The following is an 18,279-nucleotide window of genomic DNA, read 5'->3' as shown; positions in this document are numbered from 1 at the left end:
TCCAAGGCATAGCGTGCAAGTTCATGCCACGTGTCCAGCTTGGACATCCAGTAGTTGTAAGGCACTGAGGGATCATTTAGGACGCTGACACGGTCTTCTATGAATTCCTTCACCATCTTCCAAAACGTTTCCCTCCTTGTACCACTGGGCCGCACTTCAGGGTGAGGTTGCTGGCGGGGTGTCATGAAAGTGTCCCATGTCTTGGAGAGTGTTGCCCTACCTTTGTTGGAGCTGCTGTTTGTTCCCCTTGTCTCCCTTCCTCGGTTGCCTAAGAAGCCAGCCGCATTATCAGATGGAAAATTTTGCAGCAATCTCTCAACAATAACCTTCTCGTATTGCACAGTTTTACTCGTCCTCTCCACCACAGGAATTAGAGATGAGAAGTACTCTTTGTAGCGGGGGTCGAGAAGGGTGAACACCCAGTAATCCGTGTTATCTAAAATGCGTCTCCAGCTCCTCCTCCACCACTTCATGGTCCAATTTGCTCTGAGAAGACGAACTGTGGGTGGTCTGGCTATCACCCTGTGTAATGTCCTCCCCTATTTCCTTGTCTGCCACATTCAGAGCGTCGTCCTTAATTGTGAGCAGCGATCGTTTAAGTAGACACAGTAGTGGGATGGTTACGCTGATAATAGCATTATTGCCACTAACCATCTGTGTGGATTCATCAAAGTTTTTTAAAACCTCACCACAGAGGTCTGACATCAATGCCCACTCCTCGCCTGTGAATAGTGGCAGTTGACTCGAAAGGCGACGACAATGTCGCAGATGGTATTCCACAAATGCCCTCTGCTGCTCACAAAGCCTGGCCAACATGTGGAACGTAGAGTTCCAGCGCTGCTGCAGCGTTGACAGACCGGCTGAAGCTGTGGACGACTTGCGGAAATGGGCACACACGCGGCATGCCTTAACTAGTATCTCTGGAAAATTGGGGTAGGTTTTGATAAACCGCTGAACCATTAGGTTTAAGACGTGGGCTAGGCATGGGATGTGTGTCAGGTTGCCGAGCTCCAAAGCCACCACCAATTTACGGCCATTGTCAGACACAACCATGCCTGGTTGTAGGTTGAGTGGTGAGAGCCACAGCTCGGTCTGGTCCCTTATACCCTGCCACAGCTCTGCGGCGATGTGCTGTTTGTCCCCCTAAGCAGATCAACTTCAGCATGGTCTGTTGACGCTTACACACAGCAGTGCTACAGTGCTTCCAGCTAGCCACTGATGGCTGACTGCTGCTGGAGGTGGAAGTGGAGGAGGAGGCTGCGGAGGAGGAGATGTGGGGGTTGGAGCCAGTAACATAGCTGCTGGCGGAGACCCTTATGGACGTACGGCCCGCAATCATGGGCATGGGTAGCATCTGTGCCATCCCAGGGTACGACTCACTCCCCCCGGCTTCCACAACATTCACCCAGTGTGCCGTCAGGGAAATGTAGCATCCCTGGCCACCAGCACTTGTCCATGTGTCCGTGGTTAAGTGGACCTTCCCAGTAACTGCATTAGTCAGGGCATGGGTGAAGTTCTGGGACACATGCTGGTGTAAGACGGGCACGGCACACTGTGCAAAATAGTGGGGGACTGTGTACTGAGGGATGACCGCCGACATCAGGCTGCGGAAGGCCTCAGTGTCCACAAGCCTAAATGGAAACATTTCAAGGGCCAGTAATTTTGAAAGTTGCGCATTTAGTGCTATAGCCTGTGGGTGGGTGGGTATTTGCGCTTGCATTCAAATGACTGTGTTATGGACATTTGGACGCTGAGCTGGGACAGGGAAGTGGATGTTGTTGCTGATGGTTCATGCAAAGGTCCAGGTGCAGGGCGAGGGGCATCCGGGCCTGCGCCTTCAACAGGGGATTGGCCAGCAGTGCGTAACACAGTGGAAGAGGAGGCACTGTCCCGCAGATACTGGTTGTGGACTCAGGTGTTCGGCCCACTTATTAGGGTGCTTGTATGCCATGTGGCTGATCATGCTGGTGGTGAGGTTGCTAGTGTTTTACGCCCCGGCTCATTTTGGTACGGCACAGGTTGCAAACTACCACTCTTTTGTCGTCTGCACTTATCTCAAAAAAGTGCCATACTGCAGAACACCTACCCCATGGCAAGGTAGATTTACGCATAGGGGTGCTCGGTGTAACGGTTGCGGGCCTGTTTGCCTCTTCCAGCCTGTTGCGGTGCTGCGGATCCCTCCCCCTCTGTACTGCTGTCCATGCTCGGCTTTTCACCTTCCCATGTTGGGTCAGTGACCTCATCGTCAACCAGCTTCTCCTTCACTTCCTCACTCTGCTCATCCTCCTGACTTGACCTAACCACAACCTCAGTGATTGACAACTGTGTCTCATCATCATCCACCCAGTGAACAAATGATTGCCGTTCACCACCGTCATTTTTTGGAGACTGTGAAGGCTCAAGAGGTTGGGAATCAGGGCACAATATCTCGAGTCCCTCTTCAAGCGTGTTGGGCGTGAGGGCCAAATGTAATAGTGGTGCTGGAAAAAGCTCCTCGGAATTTCCGAGTATGGGATCACTCATTTGGCAAGCCTCTCCATGGTAGGAGGAAGGATGATCAGAGTGAGGATTCAGTTGACCAGACTCTTGGCTACAGAGACTGGACTTGGTGGAAGAGAGGGTGGTGCTTAATTGACTGGAAGCACTATGAATCTAACCAACCAACTTTTCTCACTGGTCCGACTTGGACAGTATTGTCCTGCGCCGCCCAGCTAAGTTATACATAAAGCTGTGGATGTTTTTTTTTGTTTTTTTTTTCTGGTGCATGGCAGCAGGCACAGTTTTATTGCGCCCAGGGCCACGGCCTCTGCGTGCACCATCAGCATCCCGCACACTTCCCCGTCCCTTAGTGCTCGCCTTCTTCATATTAATGGTTTTGTCACTAGATATGGCGCAGATTGTTTTACAGTCGGCTAAAGACACCGTTTTCTGATGCAGGACAGTATATGTCACAGAAACCCACAGAATATGGACACTATATTAGGCCCAGATTAGTTAAATTTGCCCTAAAGAAACAGTTTTCAGACGGAGTACTGTATATGTCACGGATGTGTATTACACGCACACACTGCAGAGACAGTAGATAAGGGCTGGCCCCTGATTATTTAAATTTACGCTAAAGAACTAGTTTTCAGATGGCGTACTGTATATGTCACAGAAAGCCACACACTATGCACACTAGATTAGGCCCAGATTATTGGAATTTACGCTAAAGAAACAGTTTTCGGATGGAGTACTGTATACACTATAGACAATAAATGTGGCGCTGATTATTTAAATTTACGCAAAAAGACAGTCTGCGGATGACGTACAGTATATGTCACTAAAAGGTATTAAATAAAAATATCTTGCTGCTGTCAAACACACACACAGTAGTCCTTAAAAGGACTTTGGGGTCTTTGAAAAGCTTTTGGTAGTAAAAAGAGCAAATTTCTCTCCCTGCAATATCTGTCCCTTCCTCAGCACTGATGTCCCTGAGACTGATCAATTTAGCGCAGGTAAAAATATATTGCTGCTCTAAAACACACACACACACACAGTAGTCCTCAAAAGGAATTTTGGGTCTTTGAGAAGCTTTCTTAGAATAATAACTGCGAATTTCGCTCCCTACACTGTTTTTCCCTTCTTACGCTCTGCTCTCCCTGATTATAACTGATCCGAGCACGTGTCATTTTATTTAATTTGAGGTGGCATGAGAGTCACTAAATTTTTAAAAACATTAGTTTTAAAGGAGTTTTCCAGGATTTAGATATTGATGGCCTATGGATGGCAGAGATGATCAATATCATATCAGTGGGGGCCCGAAACCAGCACATCCATCAATCAGCTGTTTCAGGCAACCATCGGCTCCAGAAACTATATAGTGAAGGGAACTTGAAACTATACAGTGGATGAAACTGGAAGCACACGGTTCTGTCCATTTGCTGAATTCGGGTATTGAGCTGCAGTATTCCAGAACCTCAAACTGCATAGCGGATGGAGTCGTCCTTCCACTGTGTAGTTTCAGTTGCCGGTGGCTGTTCGAAACAACAGATCGGTAGGAGCTTCAGGTGTCAGGTCCCATAACCGTGAATGCGCAACATACTCTCGACTCATATCAGGGTCCCGTTCTTGAGAATGAAGCCGGTCCCAGAGGGGGACTCTGCCCCTAAAAGACATTTATGGCATATCCTATTAACATGCCATAAATGTGCAGGCAGGAATAGCCTTTAAATAATAAAATACTAACTGCCTGCAGCCACTACTAGGGAGTGTTTATGCAGTATGCGAGACCTCTAAATGTTTTATTATGTATTGTTCTGTTATGAAGAGGTGTGATTGGCAATGGTCTGCAGGCACAGGGTTAACCTCCTTGTTCCTCCCCTTTTGGTACAAGTGGGCTGGTCCTGTATAACACAGTAGAAACTAATATCCACAAGTGCCTGCAAGTGTCATTTAATTGCCACATATCCAGCCACTATACCTCCTTTTCTAGTGCCAGAAACTGTGCTTTGCACGTAATACTGCCTTATATGCCACAATCTACACTCACCTAAAGAATTATTAGGAAAACCATACTAATACGGTGTTGGACCCCCTTTTGCCTTCAGAACTGCCTTAATTCTATGTGGCATTGATTCAACAAGGTGCTGATAGCATTCTTTAGAAATGTTGGCCCATATTGATAGGATAGCATCTTGCAGTTGATGGAGATTTGAGGGATGCACATCCAGGGCACGAAGCTCCCATTCCACCACATCCCAAAGATGCTCTATTGGGTTTAGATCTGGTGACTGTGGGGGCCATTTTAGTACAGTGGACTCCTTTTCACGTTCAAGAAACCAATTTGAAATGATTCGAGCTTTGTGACATGGTGCATTATCCTGCTGGAAGTAGCCATCAGAGGATGGGTACATGGTGGTCATGAAGGGATGGACATGGTCAGAAACAATGCTCAGGTAGCCCGTGGCATTTAAACGAAGGTCAATTGGCACTAAGGGGCCTAAAGTGTGCCCAGAAAACATCCCCCACACCATTACACCACCACCACCAGCCTGCATAGTGGTAACAAGGCATGATGGATACATGTTCTCATTCTGTTTACGCCAAATTCGGCCTCTTTTTCCTATTTGTAGTGGAGATGAGTAGTACCTGGTGGGGTCTTCTGCTGTTGTAGCCCATCCACCTCAAGGTTGTGCGTGTTGTGGCTTCACAAATGCTTTGCTGCATACCTCGGTTGTAACGAGTGGTTATTTCAGTCAACGTTGCTCTTCTATCAGCTTGAATCAGTCGGCCCATTCTCCTCTGACCTCTAGCATCAACAAGGCATTTTCGCCCACAGGACTGCCGCATACTGGATGTTTTTCCCTTTTCACACCATTCTTTGTAAACCCTAGAAATGGTTGTAATCCCAGTAACTGAGCAGATTGTGAAATACTCAGACCGGCCCGTCTGGCACCAACAACCATGTCACGCTCAAAATTGCTTAAATCACCTTTCTTTCCCATTCTGACATTCAGTTTGGAGTTCAGGAGATTGTCTTGACCAGGACCACAACCCTACATGCATTGAAGCAACTGCCATGTGATTGGTTGACTAGATAATCGCATTAATGAGAAATAGAACAGGTGTTCCTAATAATTCTTTAGGTGAGTGTATATTCTACATTGAGTATGTATACTTCTGGCTTGATTCTTCAAACCACTTTCGCTCCCCAGTGAGCAATGGTCTGAGGTGGTACATTGTGACATAATACCTCAGTATGGACATTACCGCTCCCATCCTCTGCACCAACTTCTCAGGGGCTTGCGGCACTTACTACCTACAGTTCACAATGAACGGAATAATAATAATTCTGTATACAATTAAAGAATGGTCATTTTCTTCTAAAGGTGAATACTACTGAGCACTTTATGAGATATGCTATAAACTGCTGTGCTGTGAACGGCAACAATCTCTCTACAGCGCTGTGAAATATGTTGGCGCTACATAAGCACTTGGAAATAACAAGAGGTGTTGTATGCAGCAGATGGCAAATCGCTATATAATCTTTCCTATCTTTAAGATTCTGTAGAACAATCTGTAGCCACGTATTTTAATTTAAGCAGAATACCTGCCCTCAAACGATACGGTTTTCCTATTCTGCAGCAACCGGCCCTCGCTGTCTTGCAACTTTAATTACGTTTCCATTGACGAATCCTTGTAAATACTATCGAACGCGGCTGATGTAGATTGTAAACCTGCAATGCAAACTATGCATCAGAATTCAAATAGCAGAGCTGCCAAAGGAGAGGCTGCCGTCTTTTAAAAGAACCTTTCTTGAGTTGATAGGTCCTTTTGTTACACATTCCCATACTTATCTGGCAATATTTCCAACTTGGAAGTGATAAGAGGCAGGAACAGTTGAAACAGAGCGATATTTCAGCCTTTTCTGCGTGGAGTTCATTGTGACTTTTTTTTATCAGCTGCAGAAATAGAGGGAGAGTGAATTAAAGTTGAGCTGCAGAACGCGGAGTCAAGATAACAATACAAATAGATTTTCTCTAACAGAGGAAAACAGCTGTCTCCATTATTTCAATGCTTCACCTTTCTCCGTTCCATTAATTGGGTCTTTGATCACAGGCTGAGGTGGAGAGGGCCTGATAAGGAATAGGTTATTAGTAAAGTAGCCTGGAGGAATGAATTGGGCCATGTACTCGCTGCAAAAGATGAGATAAAACCATAATGCTTCTGTATGTGAGTGCTGGAGAGTGATAGAGAGCCTTTACACAACCCTGAACTGCTGGCGAACGGAGCTCGCTAATACTCTGCTGATATGATAGCTAATGCGGGATAGAAATTTTCGCTTGCGGGAAAGGAACAGGATAAAAATTCCATAAAGGCTTTTCCTTAAAAGGCTTACACTGTTATATCAAATTGTGTCAAAAATTTTCTAAAAAAAAAATTGTTTTTGATCTCCCTGCATGTTAAGCACAAGGAAAGCCTTATGTATCAGTAGCGGTAAAAATTACTGTAACGTTTTGCAGCCATACTACTAATGGGGGCAGCCTTTGAAGTGGAGGCAAAGCTAAATTGGAGGAATTAGACGTGATTGAATCAGAGCCTGTTTATATGTCATTTCTTTAGATCAAGACTTGTAAAAATCTTCAAGAACTTGCCATCTTGAAATCCATTTTTCTTCTTTTTTTTTCCCTTCTCCCCACTCATTGCCGGAGGATAAAATGACCATAGGGAAAACGGCCATATTGGCTTGTTGTTAATGTACTGGAAAGAGGGAAGTATGGAAGAAGAAAAAAAAAATAGTTAATATTAAATTATGAACACAAGGTTATCTGCCTGCTGCACATGCTTCATTGCCCTAGGCTGGGGGTAATCTGTTAATAGCATTCAGCCAAAATGACACCATTAAGAAGCTAAGCCTGTGCAGTTCTGCAAGCGGAGTGATGTATACGGCTGGTAGTCTATCATCATGGACGCAATAAATTATCTATGCTGCTAAAAATGGAAACAGCACAGAAGTTTTCATAAAACTACAATCCAAGCATTAGGAAACCAAACATATGGTGACACAGCACTGGGGGATTTGTTTGTTAGGATTTTTTTTCTTTTTTCTTTTTTTTTTTTGCTTTATGTATTACTATGACAAACAGAATGTACATGTATAAATGGCATTAAAGGGAATTAATATGCTAAACAACTGCACATTTCCATTAGGATTAAACAACTGTTATATAGCAGAACATCTACTACCAGTCTAGAAGCAAGGACAGGAAAAATACATGCAAAATATTTCTTATTGTTTAACTGCATCATGTTAAACCAATAATTTTTTTATTTTTAATTTTACAAATGCACAAGAAAAAAATAAAATAATAGAAATGTTGGATTGCTGCAAAACTCAGCATGCAGTTATGTATCAGGCAGATATGTAAATAATTACAGGTGTGGTCTTGCCACAAGAGGGCGAACGACGCTTCCCCTGCTGCCCTATAAAAAGGCTGATATGGATTAGCGAGTGTAAACCCACTGTGCCACCTAACTGGTTTGGCTTTGGGCTAAACCCTAAGGGCGTTAATCAGACATGCCCCTGGTATTTACTCTTTAACCTCTATACAGGGATCTGGACTTCACTGCAGGGAAGCATCTGAGCAGTTATCTCTGGAAATGGTCTTGGTGTAGTTGGCAGCTAACCCACTGGGGTCAGGGACTCTGGTGCAAGCAGCAGAAGCTCAGTGTACAGAAAACACACCAAAACTGCAGAAAAAATGCAGGTATGGTCTTAACAGTCACCAAGACTAGAATGCTGATTTTTATAAATTCAGGCAGCGCATAGTTAATGGAGACACAGGAAATATTTGCAGCGGAGTAGCGAGAAGGAACACATGAGCCAGGGAGGCTGAGGACTTGACTGGGGTTTCAGAGGGTACTTTTGGGTTGTGCACCACTTGTAGAGAGATCATTGACTGCTAGTCATGCCTCTATGATGCCCAGTTGACAGACTTTGAGAGGGAGTGGGTACATCTTTGGTCTGAGAGAAGTAGGATAGTCATTTTAATGAACTGTTCAACATGTGACCTAGTGTCACAGATGATATTGCAGATAGCTGGAAGTTATGGATAAACATCCGACTGGCTTGATCCCAAACTAAGGAGCATAAAGGTGACCCCTGTAAAGCCCTAAGAGCTCACCCTAACTGCTAAGCACATACAAGAGTCTTAGAGGTAGACAATTGCATGCCCTCGTACCTAGACTGTGTGACACCTGAAAACCCTATAATAGTGAGGGGACACGACCACCGGCTCCCTGCACTTTATATGGAGGGAGTCAGAGTCACCTAGAATCAAGCCAGCAAAGAAACACAATACAAGAAAGGATTTATCTGTACAAGCAGTAACAGAAGTCTCCAGCAGTGAGCACTTCAATCCAGGAAGTAGTATAAACCGCAAAGTGAGGCAGTATGGGAGGGAATATAAAGGGAGACGATTAATCTAAATAGGTGAAACCTGGGAGAAGGAAAGGAGATGACAAAGTAAAACCAAAACAAAGAACATCATGCAAGAGGTACAGAAGAACGTCTGCCAGACCTTCTCAGAGAGCTGGCGGTGACAGTACCCCTCCCTCTACGAGTGGACTCCGGACACTCAGAGCCCACCTTCTCAGGATGGGACCTATGGAAAACCCTGATGAGGCGAGTGGCCTTAATGTCCGCAACTGGGACCCACATCCTCTCCTCAGGACCATAACCCTCCCAATGAACGAGGTACTGAAGAGAACCGTGGATAATGCGAGAATCCACAATCCTAGAGATCGGAAATTCAAGATTACTGTCAACAACAATCGGAGGAGGAGGCAAAGAGGAGGGTACAGTGGGTTGGACATAAGGTTTTAATAGGGACCTGTAAAAAAACATTATGGATCTTCCAAGTCTGAGGAAGATCAAGACGGAAGGCAACAGATTGATGACGGACAAGATCTTGTAAGGCCCAATAAACTTAGGACCCAACTTGCAGGAGGGAACCTTTAGTTTGATATTCTATGTAGACAACCACACCAGATCATCCACATTCAGGTCCGGACCAGGCACACGTCTCTTATCCGCCACACGCTTATATCTCTCACTCATCCTCTTCAGATTACCCTGAATCTTTTGCCAAATAAATGACAAAGACAAGGAAAATCTCTCCTCATCAGGTAAACCAGAAGACCCCTCTCCAGAGAATGCCCCAAACTGTGGATGAAACCCATATGCACCAAAAAATGGTGAGGTATCAGAGGACTCCTGGCGACGGTTATTTAAAGCAAACTCAGCAAGGGACAAAAAAGAACACCAATCCTCCTGATTCTCTGCCACAAAACAGCGCAGATATGTCTCCAGATTCTGATTGACGCGTTCGGTCTGACCATTCGACTGCGGGTGAAAAGCAGAAGAGAACGACAACCGAACCCCCAAGCGAGAACAGAAGGCATTCCAGAATCTGGAAACAAATTGCGTGCCCTATCAGAAACGATGTCTGAAGGAATGCCATGCAATTTGACAATGTGATCAACAAATGCTTGCGCCAGCGTCTTAGCATTGGGTAACCCAGGAAAGGGAATGAAATGCGCCATTTTGCTAAAACGGTCCACTACTACCAGAATCACAGTCTTCCCCGAGAAACGAGGAAGGTCCATAATGAAGTCCATGGATAGATGCGTCCAAGGATAGGAAGGAATGGGTAACGGGATGAGAGAACCCATTGGCCGTAAATGAGGGACCTTGGCACAAGCGCAGGTCTTGCAGGCTGCCACAAAACCCTCAACCGTCTTTCGAAGAGCCAGCCACCAGAATCTCAGAGCAATGAGATACACTGTGGCTCTACTCCCCGGGTGCCCAGTAAGGACATTATCGTGCTGCTCCTTAAAAACCTTGTCTCGTAAAGCGAGAGGCACAAACAACCTCCCAGGAGGACAAAGATCAGGAGCCTCTACCTAGGCTGCCTGAACCTCTGTCTCCAAATCAGGATAAAGAGCAGAGACGACCACCCTTTCAGTCAAAATGGGACCCAGGTCTTCAAAGTTCCCCCCTCCCGGAAAACAACGTGACAGGGCATCAGCCTTCACATTTTTAACCCCAGGGCGGAATGTGACAATAAAATTAAACCTAGAAAAGAATAAAGACCATCTGGCCTGTCTCGGGTTCAGACGCTTGGCTGACTCCAAGTAGGCCAGATTCTTATGGTCGGTAAACACGGTAATAGGGTGTCTGGCTCCCTCTAGCCAATGGCTCCATTCCTCAAAAGCTAATTTGATGGCCAACAACTTCCTATCTCCCACATCGTAATTTCTCTCTGCGGAGGAGAGTTTCCTTGAGAAAAAGGCACACGGTCGCCATTTGGTAGGAGAGGGACCCTGAGATAGGACCGCACTAGGGATGAGCGAACTCGGGTTCGTACCGAATTTTGGGGTGTCCGTGACACGGACCCGAACCCGGACATTTTCGTAAAAGTCCGGGTTCGGGTTCGGTGTTCGTCGCTTTCTTCGCGCTTTTGTGACGCTTTCTTGGCGCTTTTTGAAAGGCTGCAAAGCAGCCAATCAACAAGCGTCATACTACTTGCCCCAAGAGGCCATCACAGCCATGCCTACTATTGGCATGGCTGTGATTGGCCAGAGCACCATGTGACCCAGCCTCTATTTAAGCTGGAGTCACATAGCGCCGCCCGTCACTCTGCTCTGATTAGCGTAGGGAGAGGTTGCGGCTGCGACAGTAGGGCGAGATTAGGCAGATTAACTCCTCCAAAGGACTTGATTAACTGATCGATCTGCAGCTGTGGATCATTGAGCTGCTGATCCTCAATTGCTCACTGTTTTTAGGCTGCACAGACCGTTTGTCAGTCACATTTTTCTGGGGTGATCGGCGGCCATTTTGTGTCTTGTGGTGCGCCAGCACAAGCTGCGACCAAGTGCATTTAACCCTCAATGGTGTGGTTGTTTTTTGGCTAAAGCCTACATCAGGGTGAAGCTGTCACACCAAGTGCATTTAACCAGCAATAGTCTGTTCATTTTTTGGCCATATACAAAATCAGGGGCAAGCTGCGCCTGTCACCAAGTGCATTTAACCCTCAATGGTGTGGTTGTTTTTTGGCTAAAGCCTACATCAGGGTGAAGCTGTCACACCAAGTGCATTTAACCAGCAATAGTCTGTTCATTTTTTGGCCATATACTAAATCAGGGGCAAGCTGCGCCTGTCACCAAGTGCATTTAACCCTCAATGGTGTGGTTGTTTTTTGGCTAAAGCCTACATCAGGGTGAAGCTGTCACACCAAGTGCATTTAACCAGCAATAGTCTGTTTATTTTTTGGCCATATCCCAGTCTAATTCTGTCACTAAATCCATACCGGTCACCCAGCGCCTAAATACTAGGCCTCAAATTTATATCCAGCTAAATCTGTCCCTAGTGCTGTAGCTGGGCGAGTTATTTAGTGTCCGTTCAAGCACATTTCTTGTTCTGGGTTGAAATACAATTCCCAATTTAGCAATTTCATAATTTAGTGGTTTCTGCTATATCAGAGCTATTTGAAATCTATCCCTAAAAGGGTATATAATATTCAAGGTGCACATTGGGTCATTCAGAATAACTTCACACACACCCGCTACTGTGTATTTCCAAGTCTAATTCTGTCACTAAACCCATACCTGTCACGCAGCGCCTAAATACTAGGCCTCAAATTTATATCCAGCTAAATCTGTCCCTAGTGCTGTAGCTGGGCGAGTTATTTAGTGTCCGTTCAAGCACATTTCTTGTTCTGGGTTGAAATACAATTCCCAATTTAGCAATTTCATAATTTAGTGGTTTCTGCTATATCAGAGCTATTTGAAATCTATCCCTAAAAGGGTATATAATATTCAAGGTGCACATTGGGTCATTCAGAATAACTTCACACACACCCGCTACTGTGTATTTCCAAGTCTAATTCTGGCACTAAACCCATACCTGTCACCCAGCGCCTAAATACTAGGCCTCAAATTTATATCCCGCTAAATCTGTCCTTAGTGCTGTAGCTGGGCGAGTTATTTAGTGTCCGTTCAAGCACATTTCTTGTTCTGGGTTGAAATACAATTCCCAATTTAGCAATTTCATAATTTAGTGGTTTCTGCTATATCAGAGCTATTTGAAATCTATCCCTAAAAGGGTATATAATATTCAAGGTGCACATTGGGTCATTCAGAATAACTTCACACACACCCGCTACTGTGTATTTCCAAGTCTAATTCTGGCACTAAACCCATACCTGTCACCCAGCGCCTAAATACTAGGCCTCAAATTTATATCCCGCTAAATCTGTCCTTAGTGCTGTAGCTGGGCGAGTTATTTAGTGTCCGTTCAAGCACATTTCTTGTTCTGGGTTGAAATACAATTCCCAATTTAGCAATTTCATAATTTAGTGGTTTCTGCTATATCAGACCTATTTGAAATCTATCCCTAAAAGGGTATATAATATTCAAGGTGCACATTGGGTCATTCAGAATAACTTCACACACACCCGCTACTGTGTATTTCCAAGTCTAATTCTGGCACTAAACCCATACCTGTCACCCAGCGCCTAAATACTAGGCCTCAAATTTATATCCCGCTAAATCTGTCCTTAGTGCTGTAGCTGGGCGAGTTATTTAGTGTCCGTTCAAGCACATTTCTTGTTCTGGGTTGAAATACAATTCCCAATTTAGCAATTTCATAATTTAGTGGTTTCTGCTATATCAGAGCTATTTGAAATCTATCCCTAAAAGGGTATATAATATTCAAGGTGCACATTGGGTCATTCAGAATAACTTCACACACACCCGCTACTGTGTATTTCCAAGTCTAATTCTGGCACTAAACCCATACCTGTCACCCAGCGCCTAAATACTAGGCCTCAAATTTATATCCCGCTAAATCTGTCCTTAGTGCTGTAGCTGGGCGAGTTATTTAGTGTCCGTTCAAGCACATTTCTTGTTCTGGGTTGAAATACAATTCCCAATTTAGCAATTTCATAATTTAGTGGTTTCTGCTATATCAGAGCTATTTGAAATCTATCCCTAAAAGGGTATATAATATTCAAGGTGCACATTGGGTCATTCAGAATAACTTCACACACACCCGCTACTGTGTATTTCCAAGTCTAATTCTGGCACTAAACCCATACCTGTCACCCAGCGCCTAAATACTAGGCCTCAAATTTATATCCCGCTAAATCTGTCCTTAGTGCTGTAGCTGGGCGAGTTATTTAGTGTCCGTTCAAGCACATTTCTTGTTCTGGGTTGAAATACAATTCCCAATTTAGCAATTTCATAATTTAGTGGTTTCTGCTATATCAGAGCTATTTGAAATCTATCCCTAAAAGGGTATATAATATTCAAGGTGCACATAGGGTCATTCAGAATAACTTCACACACACGCTTCTGTGCATTTCCAAGTCTAATTCTGTCACTAAATCCATACCGGTCACCCAGCGCCTAAATACTAGGCCTCAAATTTATATCCAGCTAAATCTGTCCCTAGTGCTGTAGCTGGGCGAGTTATTTAGTGTCCGTTCAAGCACATTTCTTGTTCTGGGTTGAAATACAATTCCCAATTTAGCAATTTCATAATTTAGTGGTTTCTGCTATATCAGAGCTATTTGAAATCTATCCCTAAAAGGGTATATAATATTCAAGGTGCACATAGGGTCATTCAGAATAACTTCACACACCCGCTACTGTGCATTTCCAAATCTAATTCTGTCACTAAACCCATACCTGTCACCCAGCGCCTAAATACTAGGCCTCAAATTTATATCCCGCTAAATCTCTCGTTACCGCTGTCCTGTTGTGGCTGGGAAAGTTATTTAGTGTCCGTCAAAGCACATTTTTTGTTCTGGGTTGAAATACAATTCCCAATTTAGCAATTTCATAATTTAGTCGTTTCTGCTATATCAGAGCTATTTGAAATCTATCCCTAAAAGGGTAGATCATATTGAAGGTGCACATAGGGTCATTCAGAATAACTTCACACACACGCTTCTGTGCATTTCCAAGTCTAATTCTGTCACTAAATCCATACCGGTCACCCAGCGCCTAAATACTAGGCCTCAAATTTATATCCCGCTGAATTTGAATACAATACATTGGGCCAAATAATATATTTGTTGTTGTGGTGAACCATAACAATGAGAAAAACATCTAGTAAGGGACGCGGACGTGGACATGGTCGTGGTGGTGTTAGTGGACCCTCTGGTGCTGGGAGAGGACGTGGCCGTTCTGCCACATCCACACGTCCTAGTGTACCAACTACCTCAGGTCCCAGTAGCCGCCAGAATTTACAGCGATATATGGTGGGGCCCAATGCCGTTCTAAGGATGGTAAGGCCTGAGCAGGTACAGGCATTAGTCAATTGGGTGGCCGACAGTGGATCCAGCACGTTCACATTATCTCCCACCCAGTCTTCTGCAGAAAGCGCACAGATGGCGCCTGAAAACCAACCCCATCAGTCTGTCACATCACCCCCATGCATACCAGGGAAACTGTCTCAGCCTCAAGTTATGCAGCAGTCTCTTATGCTGTTTGAAGACTCCGCTGGCAGGGTTTCCCAAGGGCATCCACCTAGCCCTTCCCCAGCGGTGAAAGACATAGAATGCACTGACGCACAACCACTTATGTTTCCTGATGATGAGGACATGGGAATACCACCTCAGCATGTCTCTGATGATGACGAAACACAGGTGCCAACTGCTGCGTCTTTCTGCAGTGTGCAGACTGAACAGGAGGTCAGGGATCAAGACTGGGTGGAAGACGATGCAGGGGACGATGAGGTCCTAGACCCCACATGGAATGAAGGTCGTGCCACTGACTTTCACAGTTCGGAGGAAGAGGCAGTGGTGAGACCGAGCCAACAGCGTAGCAAAAGAGGGAGCAGTGGGCAAAAGCAGAACACCCGCCGCCAAGAGACTCCGCCTGCTACTGACCGCCGCCATCTGGGACCGAGCACCCCAAAGGCAGCTTCAAGGAGTTCCCTGGCATGGCACTTCTTCAAACAATGTGCTGACGACAAGACCCGAGTGGTTTGCACGCTGTGCCATCAGAGCCTGAAGCGAGGCATTAACGTTCTGAACCTGAGCACAACCTGCATGACCAGGCACCTGCATGCAAAGCATGAACTGCAGTGGAGTAAACACCTTAAAACCAAGGAAGTCACTCAGGCTCCCCCTGCTACCTCTTCTGCTGCTGCCGCCTCGGCCTATTCTGCTGCTGCCGCCTCGGCCTCTTCCTCCGCCTCTGGAGGAACGTTGGCACCTGCCGCCCAGCAAACAGGGGATGTACCACCAACACCACCACCACCACCTCCGTCACCAAGCGTCTCAACCATGTCACACGCCAGCGTTCAGCTCTCCATCTCACAAACATTTGATAGAAAGCGTAAATTCCCACCTAGCCACCCTCGATCCCTGGCCCTGAATGCCAGCATTTCTAAACTACTGGCCTATGAAATGCTGTCATTTAGGCTGGTGGACACAGACAGCTTCAAACAGCTCATGTCGCTTGCTGTCCCACAGTATGTTGTTCCCAGCCGGCACTACTTCTCCAAGAGAGCCGTGCCTTCCCTGCACAACCAAGTATCCGATAAAATCAAGTGTGCACTGCGCAACGCCATCTGTGGCAAGGTCCACCTAACCACAGATACGTGGACCAGTAAGCACGGCCAGGGACGCTATATCTCCCTAACTGCACACTGGGTAAATGTAGTGGCAGCTGGGCCCCAGGCGGAGAGCTGTTTGGCGCACGTCCTTCCGCCGCCAAGGATCGCAGGGCAACATTCTTTGCCTCCTGTTGCCACCTCCTCCTTCTCGGCTTCCTCCTCCTCTTCTTCCACCTGCTCATCCAGTCAGCCACACACCTTCACCACCAACTTCAGCACAGCCCGGGGTAAACGTCAGCAGGCCATTCTGAAACTCATATGTTTGGGGGACAGGCCCCACACCGCACAGGAGTTGTGGCGGGGTATAGAACAACAGACCGAAGAGTGGTTGCTGCCGGTGAGCCTCAAGCCCGGCCTGGTGGTGTGTGATAATGGGCGAAATCTCGTTGCAGCTCTGGGACTAGCCAATTTGACGCACATCCCTTGCTTGGCGCATGTGCTGAATTTGGTGGTGCAGAAGTTCATTCACAACTACCCCGACATGTCAGAGCTGCTGCATAAAGTGCGGGCCGTCTGTTCGCGCTTCCGGCGTTCACATCCTGCTGCTGCTCGCCTGTCTGCGCTACAGCGTAACTTCGGCCTTCCCGCTCACCGCCTCATATGCGACGTGCCCACCAGGTGGAACTCCACCTTGCACATGCTGGACAGACTGTGCGAGCAGCAGCAGGCCATAGTGGAGTTTCAGCTGCAGCACGCACGGGTCAGTCGCACTACAGAACAGCACCACTTCACCACCAATGACTGGGCCTCCATGCGAGACCTGTGTGCCCTGTTGCGCTGTTTCGAGTACTCCACCAACATGGCCAGTGGCGATGACACCGTTATCAGCGTTACAATACCACTTCTATGTCTCCTTGAGAAAACACTTAGGGCGATGATGGAAGAGGAGGTGGCCCAGGAGGAGGAGGAGGAGGAGGAGGAAGAGGGGTCATTTTTAGCACTTTCAGGCCAGTCTCTTCGAAGTGACTCAGAGGGAGGTTTTTGGCAACAGCAGAGGCCAGGTACAAATGTGGCCAGCCAGGGCCCACTACTGGAGGACGAGGAGGACGAGGATGAGGAGGAGGTGGAGGAGGATGAGGATGAAGCATGGTCACAGCGGGGTGGCACCCAACGCAGCTCGGGTCCATCACTGGTGCGTGGCTGGGGGGAAAGGCAGGACGATGACGATACGCCTCCCACAGAGGACAGCTTGTCCTTATCCCTGGGCAGCCTGGCACACATGAGCGACTACATGCTGCAGTGCCTGCGCAACGACAGCAGAGTTGCCCACATTTTAACCTGTGCGGACTACTGGGTTGCCACCCTGCTGGATCCACGCTACAAAGACAATGTGCCCACCTTACTTCCTGCACTGGAGCGTGATAGGAAGATGCGCGAGTACAAGCGCACGTTGGTAGACGCGCTACTGAGAGCATTCCCAAATGTCACAGGGGAACAAGTGGAAGCCCAAGGCCAAGGCAGAGGAGGAGCAAGAGGTCGCCAAGGCAGCTGTGTCACGGCCAGCTCCTCTGAGGGCAGGGTTAGCATGGCAGAGATGTGGAAAACTTTTGTCAACACGCCACAGCTAACTGCACCACCACCTGATACGCAACGTGTTAGCAGGAGGCAACATTTCACTAACATGGTGGAACAGTACGTGTGCACACCCCTCCACGTACTGACTGATGGTTCGGCCCCATTCAACTTCTGGGTCTCTAAATTGTCCACGTGGCCAGAGCTAGCCTTTTATGCCTTGGAGGTGCTGGCCTGCCCGGCAGCCAGCGTTTTGTCTGAACGTGTATTCAGCACGGCAGGGGGCGTCATTACAGACAAACGCAGCCGCCTGTCTACAGCCAATGTGGACAAGCTGACGTTCATAAAAATGAACCAGGCATGGATCCCACAGGACCTGTCCGTCCCTTGTCCAGATTAGACATTAACTACCTCCCCATAACCATATATTATTGGACTCCAGGGCACTTCCTCATTCAATCCTATTTTTATTTTCATTTTACCATTATATTGCGATGCTACCCAAAGTTGAATGAACCTCTCCTCTGCCTGTGTGCTAGGCCTAAATATATGCCAATGGACTGTTGCAGTGGTGGCTGACATGAAGCCTGATTCTCTGC

Source organism: Bufo gargarizans, chromosome 5 (genome assembly GCF_014858855.1).
Source record: "Bufo gargarizans isolate SCDJY-AF-19 chromosome 5, ASM1485885v1, whole genome shotgun sequence".
Lineage (NCBI taxonomy): Eukaryota > Metazoa > Chordata > Amphibia > Anura > Bufonidae > Bufo > Bufo gargarizans.
The sequence above is the reverse complement of the archived record's forward strand: the minus strand, read 5'-3'. Positions refer to the sequence as shown.